Source organism: Emydura macquarii, unplaced genomic scaffold, assembly GCF_026122565.2.
Source record: "Emydura macquarii macquarii isolate MOO-44397 ecotype Brisbane River unplaced genomic scaffold, CSIRO-AGI_Emac_v2 contig_1348, whole genome shotgun sequence".
NCBI classification, from domain to species: Eukaryota; Metazoa; Chordata; order Testudines; family Chelidae; genus Emydura; species Emydura macquarii.
Window position 1 is genome coordinate 18,892,241 of NW_027131485.1, and position 8,074 is coordinate 18,900,314.

An 8,074-nucleotide genomic window follows, 5' to 3' on the forward strand; every position below is an offset into this window, starting at 1 on the left:
TAGGGAATCACTTAGAGACAGCTGATACAATTGCTGTTCCAGCACCTTTGTCTGATTTCTTTGCCACTAGCCTTGTTTTGCTGTTTTCAAGCACAAATAAGTAAGGTAGTGATTTGGATACCAAACCCCTGGGAGAATAACAAAAGGGGAATATTTCTGTTTAGAATGAGACCTTCTCACAGGAATTGTGAGGTTGGAGGCCAAAAGTGAAAAGCAGTCCAAAAACAACTGTGCTAGCACTTGAACACAATAAAGCCTAAAATAAATCAGTGTCTGTCTGCTACTTAAAATTGGACTTTCAACTGCAATTCTTAATCTTCAGTGCTTTAAACACAAATGTATAAAATAATTACCCTTTGTGACCAATGTCAGAACTTGACCAGCATGTGGTAAAGTAAAAGCCCACCAACTCCTGATGGAAATAAATTCCATTGCAATGGGGGAAACAAGAATTTAGCTGAAACTTCAGTGTCCCTTCCATCTCCACCAATCCTTTTCATAAAGATTAATCTGTTATACATTCAAAAACATCTGGGCGGAGGACCCGCCAAAGACTGACCATTAAACTTTTCACAGGCTGCAAAAACTGAATCCCACTTAAAATGAATCAATCTTAATTGATTTAAATAGAAAGTGCTTTCTCATCTAGTTCAGAACTGAAATCCACCCACTCTTACATGAAGGTCTTTCCAAGGACTCCAAGTGAGCTAATTCCAGCAAGCCTGCACACCCTACACCATGTCTCTCTTTACTGGCATTAGTTCTTGTATTATAATTGAGTAGCTGGATCTGCTATATACCATCACATGTCTGTTATAATTTGTCACCTCTAGCCATGGGTGCTGGAAGTAGCGGTGCTGCTGCACCCCTTGGCTTGAAGTGGTTTTCATTATATCTGGGGCTTACAGTTTGTGTCAGTGGCTTTCAGCACCCTCACTATAAAAATTGTTCCAACCCCGCTGCCTCTAACTGAAGGTGGGATTTTTACTGTGGGTCAAATAGTCCTGATTCATCCCTTATAACTTCAGTGTTATGCCCGTTTATGTTGGTGTCAAACTGCAGTAATAGTGCTGAATCAGGCTCAGTAAGTTAACTTTTACTGCTATGTAAACATATGGGGTTTTTTGTGTACTTGGGTTTGGGTTTTTTTTTTTTTGTATTCACAAATGATCTAAATTATTAGGTATGAATTCCTTTTGTAGCCATGAAACACCATAAAGAGCACAAAAAATAGCTTCTGTCCCAGTCAGTTCAAGAAAATGTGTTGAGTGATTGGTGGTGACTACTTTGCTCTTTCTTCTTGGCTCTGGAGAAGAAGAACACTAAATTTAGCTTTTAAGAAACATAGTTATTCTTCAGAAAGATCAATTTCTTGTCAGCATTCAACAAACTACAAAAAATACCTGCACAATTTCATCTCCTATAATCCAGTAGTTTGCATTTATCTCTTAAAACCTGGATTGTTTGACAATGTGTTTATAACTGCATGCTGATTTTTGCTCATGATTCCATTATCCTCTACCTTCTTATTCCAAAATTTCCCAACCTGGGTGCCTGCAATTAGACACCTCAATATCTGTTTAGGCATTTAAATAAAGGTAGCTTGACTTCCAAAGATGCTGAGTGGCCACGCATAATTTGGCTAAAATTAATCCACTTTAGGTGCTCAAAAAGATACACACTGGAAAATAGTCTTCAGATGTTTTTCTCTTCATATTTGTCCTATTTTACTAGTAGTCTAGTGAGAGAGTGTGTGCGGAAGGGTGAACAAATGGCAGTGTTAAGAGGACAGGATGTGGGCGGTAGAGTGCAGTAGCTGTAGTCATGATAAAGTGTGTGCTCATGGGTGGAGGAGTAACAGGTATGTACTAAATGGCTTAACCTGTCATTTCCATATTGTTGTGGGTTTCAGGTAGGTGGCGAGCATAACTCCTTCACCGTACAGGTTTTTGTAAGTTAATATCCTGAAGTGGCTTTCAGCACAATTGTCATCATTGGCAATCCCTTGCTCCAAGGATGATCTTTACCAGAGGATTTATATATGAGTTCTGGGATGACTCAGGAGTCCAATCCTGGAACCACAGATCCCCTCGCAATAGGTACAGATATTTCCCAGTGGGTCAACTGTGGGAGTGTATTATCCATACACTGACCTGATGGCTACTTAAGTGGAAAGTTACAGCAGGCCTGGTGGTGGACACCGGGTCAAGTGAGGCTGCCTACAGGGAGCTGGAAGGTGGCCACTTTCACTCAGGCGCCTCACTGGCGGCGAGTTCCGCGGACTTGGCCGCCATCCACTAGATAGTAGAAAGTATCCAAGGTCGTAAACAAGAAAGCTATGTAAGCTAAGAAGCTACCAATAATATGTAAGCTGTTCCCATGCTAAATGTGTGAAATTATATAATAGCCAATCAGCAATTGTGTGACCACTGTATGCAAAGATGATAAAAAGGTATATAAGCTGGAGAACAAGATGGAATAAACGATTCTGCTTGCAATCATATTGGTTGTTGTGCTTTATCCGTCCCGCATCCTCTGCCATCAGCAGTGGAATCCTCCCTCGTCCTCTGCCATCAGCATTGGAACACAACAAATGGTGACCCCGACGTGATTGCAATTCAAGTGGATTGGATTGTGCGTCGGGCAGGGAGAAGAAACGCGGGAGTTATAGCCGCTGCAGGAGGTACTGCGCTGGACGCAGCTCCTGGTCGTCCAAGAGGGACGTGTATGAGCTCACAGGAGATACTGCGGTGAAGGCAGCTCCTGGTTGCCCAGAGGCAGGCGTGGTCGCCCAGAGAGGCAGGCGTGGTCGCCCAGAGGCAGGCGTGGTCGCCCAGAGAGGCAGGCGTGGTCGCCCAGAGGCAGGCGTGGTCGCCCAGAGGCAGACGTGTTCGCCCAGAGACGTGGTCGTCCGAGAGAGACGTGGTCGTCCAGAGGCGTGGTCGTCCGAGAGGGACGTGTTTGAGCTCAAAGGTGAGCGGCTAATTAATTAAGTATGGGAAACGCTGCATCAGCTGAAGAAAAAACGGTGCTTGAATTTTTTATATGTATCGCAGAGCGCCAAGGGGAAAAGGTGTCCCCGGATGAATTATCTTGCTTATTGAAGTGGGAACTAAGAAGGGGATTTTTTGTAAAATCAAGTACTGTATTTGATAAGACTGTCTGGGAATACTTGGGCTCCGACCTATGGGAGTCGGTAGCCCATGGCAACAAGGAAGCCTTTGCCTTAAGTCAGACCTGGAATAAGGCAAGGAGGATGGTGAAGAACCTTGCGGCTGAAGCGGGGGTACAAGCGGCAGTGAGAGAAATATTTCAAGTGGGAAATGAGACGCCTCATGTATTGCCAGTAGGGAACGAAGTGAGTGTGGAGACCTGAACCGCAGTTCCATACCTCCGCGAGGAGATTGGTCGGTGACGGCCAAAGCGTGTGATAAATACTTGCTCATAGGAAAATAAGACTCCTAAAGAGACCTCTACCATGGGAAATGAAAGAAATACTGAGTGGCAGGTTTCTCTGAAGAAGTACAGAAGTACTGAGTGGCAGTCAGACTTCTCTTATGTGGTATAATAAGTGTGTGAAAAGGATCTTGAAAACTGTTTGTAATTAGGTGCTACCTTAAGTGTTTCAAGAGAGAGAGAGGAGATTTTTTTTTCTTTTTTTTTTCTTCTCTGTTTCTCTCTCCTTATCTCTCTCTCCGTTTCTCTTCTCTTGTTTCTAAAAACCTTTGAGAGAGGGGGAGGGAGTGGGTAAACATAATGGGAAATTGTAAAAAATAAGGATCGGGCCCTTAAGTATTTTGGTTCGAACAACATGGTTTATGGCCAAAAGGAGAAAGGGGGGCCAAAGATAAAATGCAAACAGGGTGAAAACTCTAAAGAAAGACTGCATAAAGCCCGGGTAAGGAGTCTAAAGGACTCCAAAAAAGAAAAGGTGAAAATTTAGATAAAGAGTATATAGAGAGGTTGAGGCCGGGGTTGGGGAGTGGGACGTGGTACCTTTTTGGCCCCAGGAGATTCCTCCTGCCACTACTGTGGACAGTTGGGACACTGGAAAGCAAAATGTCCAAAGCGATCTGGCCAGTCGAAGTGGACATTTGGGCCACCACCACCTCCTCCCCGAGACCAGACTCAACCTTTATATTAGGACAGTTTGAGGAATAGTAACTTTATTAATGCACCCTTTTAGTTAATAGATTAATCAGGTTTTTATGTGTCTTGTCTTATTAATGGAAAACCAGTAAAATGTTTTATAGACACTTCCTAGACATTGGAGTCAGTAGATCCACCTTAAAAGTTTAGGAGTTTTCTCTATTCCCTTATCAAGGAAGAATGTAAACCAATTAATGCCGCATTTGGTGTCTAAACCACTATCTGTTTCTTTGAGATCTATTTTTAATTAGCATGCTTTTCTTTTAAGTTTTTATTTTTCAGTTAACCTGGTAGGTAGACATTTATATTGTAAAATTTGATTGTACTATTTATTGTTTACCAGATGGGATTAATTTGTTATTTTCCTTGTGAAAATGAAAATTCTATTTTGGCTGTATTTCTTGAATAGGGACAGGATTTTGAAATATCCAGCATACAAAAGGAATATGTCCTGTAATTACATCTCTCCTTAAACAAGGAATTATTGTGCCTATTTGAATCCTCTAAAACACCCCAATTTTTCCTGTTAGAAAACCTGGAAAATATTTATTGCTTTGTGTAAGATTGTGTGGGGATAAGTATAAGATCATTGCCTGTTACAGTAATGCCATGGACCCTGTAGCTGCAGGGCTTCCACCTTGTCTCCGTGCCATTGCAGCTGTAGCTGCCTTGGGTAAAACCTCGGAAACTTTGATTTTTGGTTCTCCACTTATTATTTTTGTACCTCATATTTGTTTAACAAAATATAAAATTCTTTTGTTGTTTGCAGGTCATATTATACTCACCCGATGTCCAGTTTTTGATCCTGCCTCATTGTTATCCACCTTTTGTAGAACCCAAAATTGATCTTCTATGTTATTGGCTCCTGTCAAAGAAATTTTAAAGGTATTCTTGTGGCTGATTATGCTGTTTGTTTTTAACATGAGGTAATTAAAAGTAACCCTTTCCCTTCTGTGAACCCTGATCAAGAAGCTAATTTTTTTCCTGTAACTACAGTTTGTATCCTGACCGAAGGTAAATTTGTTAATGATTCCCATTATGCCTTTGGTGTTGTTCATAATTATGGTTAACTCTAAAAACAAAAAGGCTTCCCCACTTTGGGAGGCTTCCATATTAAATGAATTTTATGTTGCTGCTTTATAAATGTTGTATAGTTATTTTTTATTATTGTTGTTGTTAAATGTTTAGTTTATTGGTATGTTGTAACAGACTCTGCTGTTAAGGCTGCAGTCCTTTCTGCATTTTAGGCCATATTTATGTTGTTTTGTGTTTATATTGGTCCAGTCTAATATGTATTAGTAATTGTATGTTTATTTTTGAATGGGTAAAAGTTTACCCATGTGCAAAGGCTGATATTGTTATAGTCAGCAAAAGGCTTGTGAAGGAATTTATCCCTTGCTTTGGGATCCCTCTGTCTACCAACAGTAACAGGTCAAGTTATAAAAGAAGTTTGCAAGGCTCTTGATATCCAACAGAACTTTTATTGCCCACATCACCCTCAGTCTGCAGGGGCAGTGAAAAGACAGAATGGTGTTCTGAAAAAATAAACTAGCCAAAATTTGTCATGAAACCAGCCTCAAATGGCCAGATGCCCTGCCTTTAGTCCTTATAAGTATAAAATCATCATGTAACAGAAAGACTGAACTCTTACCACACAAGATCCTAATGGGCTGACCCGTGAGGCTTTCTAGCTCTCCACCAGTATCAATTCACCTAATGGATATTAATTTAGCTGATGAAACTGATTTGACTTATTGTCAAGCATTAATGAAGTGTGTTAAGGCTTTTCGTTCACAGGTCCAAGAAGCCTTTCCCCAAGACCCTCAAAAAGCATGTCATGATCTACAGCCCAGTGATTGGATTCACGTAAAGGTCCACCAAGACAGACAGCCCTGAAACTGCGTTGGAAAGGCCCACTCCAGGTATTTCTCACCACCAACACTGTTGTAAAGTGCCAAGGTTACCAGTCCTGAATACATGCCTGACACTGTAAAAGAACCTCTGCACCTGTAATGACAAGGTCAGTGGAACAGGGTGCAAGTGCTTGTAACCTCTCCCCTGCTCAAGAAAAGGATTTGCCACTCCAGAGTGAAAAGGATTTGAAACCACTCCAGAGCGAAGAGGATTTGAAACCACTCCAGAGCGAAGAGGATATACCACGATGTCATCCCTACCACCAAAGACTTAAAAACTCCCCAGATCACTGGTTCCCTAAATGGGTATGGCTAGTGATCTTTTGGATGTTCTGTATTGGCCTTATCTGGATGACTTTATTTTGATCCAAGTTCCTGATTAACGGTACACCTGTCGAGGAAATCCCCAAGGTCCATGGGGAAGAAGACCAACAACCTGATGACTTTGAGGTACAATTACAACCCAAGCAACTAAACCATAAAAGACAATGCTTCTTGGACTATACAGACACATCTTTATAATTAATTAATCAATTACAAACAGATTTCAATGTGTCTAACTGTTGGATTTGCAGTCATGTTCCCTTGCATTTTGAAGAAGGTATACCCGTGGTTCTGATTGTGTTAAACACCATGTAGTAAAAGATTAAGAAGTTAACACTACAAAGTTTGGAGGGACAGTTAAAAGTGTGAAAAGTGTTATAGGAAAAAAAAACAAAAAAAAAAAAAAAAAAAAAAAAAAATTTTTTTTTGAATTTTTTTTTTTGCAGCCTTCTGAAGAAAAAACAGGCCCTTCTCCCAAATAATTGGTCTGTAAATATGTAAATAATCAATTGTAATTAATTGCTGCAGGCTAATAGACAATCTGATTTAAATCATTTGAATATGGACAATTCAGTCAAAATTACTAAAAGAACTACTAATTTAATGCACATGACATTTTACAAATCGCATCATTATTCCATACCATTTCCCAAGATGATATTTCATGGGGTTTCACAGATTTATTTTATGCCTTAACCTCATGGCTACCAAATTTATTTTGGCTTAAGTAATTGTTTGTGTGTATAATTTGTTTTATTGTTATTTTTACCTGTTGTTGTTTTTAGTGTTTGGGTACTTTGCCCTCTGTTTGCTCTGTTTTTAGTTGGTTTGTTAAGGCCGGAGTGCCTGTCGTGCAAATGTTAACTTAAGTTGAAATTATTAAATTTAAGCAAAAGCTAGCTCAGGTTTATAAGTGAGCCACACTGGTATTACAGTATGGCTCAAAGGGGGGATTGAAGGAAAATAATTGTCTGCTTGATTATAGTCACTTTATTTTAGTTTTTTGAGTGTTCTGCTTTTTGCTGAAATCACCCCCTTCCTTTTCCCATAGTGTTTGATTTTTTGCCAGGGTCAGAGACAGGGTAAGGAGAGAGCCAACTAGTTTTAATTAGTCATATAGCCTTCTGAGGAGAGATCAGACAACTTTAATAGAAAAGTAGAAATTTTTTGTTCATATGTTATTTGTTATGTATATTTTTTAAACTAGAAATGTATAAGTTAATGGTAATAGTAGTAATATTTTGAATATACCTATAAGTATCAAAAATTTATGCATATGTAATTTTTTTTTGTCTTGTTTGTATAAATATGTAAAAAAGCATGTCTTCAGGGTCTCACACTGACCACATGCTGGGAAGTGTAAAAGAAAGGGGGAGCTGTGGGGGTATATTATCCATATGCTGACCTAACGGCTGCAGAATCGTGCAGCTATCGATTTTTTTTTGTTGGCACAGGGACACGGTTGTGAGGATTTTGAAGGCATGTGTTGTATGAATTTATTAGATCATTTATATTTTGTTCATGCTTTATTGCAATGTCTTGCAAATCATATGCATAAGATTATGCAAATTTATAATCCCTTATCGGAGTGGCTTAGCAGTTTTGGCTGGCCCTCTTGGTTTGTTTTATTTTGTTATACAGGGATAATCATTTTGGGAATTGTACTCCTTTTCCTTATTTGTGCCCCC

At 39.8% G+C, this 8,074-nt stretch overlaps 1 long non-coding RNA gene across 1 annotated transcript; it reads left to right on the forward strand.

The window, feature by feature from the left end:
- Positions 1-2,593: 2,593 nt before the first annotated feature.
- LOC137155194 (uncharacterized) lies at positions 2,594-7,745 on the forward strand. Its single transcript, XR_010920379.1, has 2 exons — positions 2,594-2,973; positions 4,919-7,745. It is a non-coding gene; the product is annotated as an uncharacterized lncRNA (long non-coding RNA).
- The last annotated feature ends 329 nt before the right edge of the window (positions 7,746-8,074 follow it).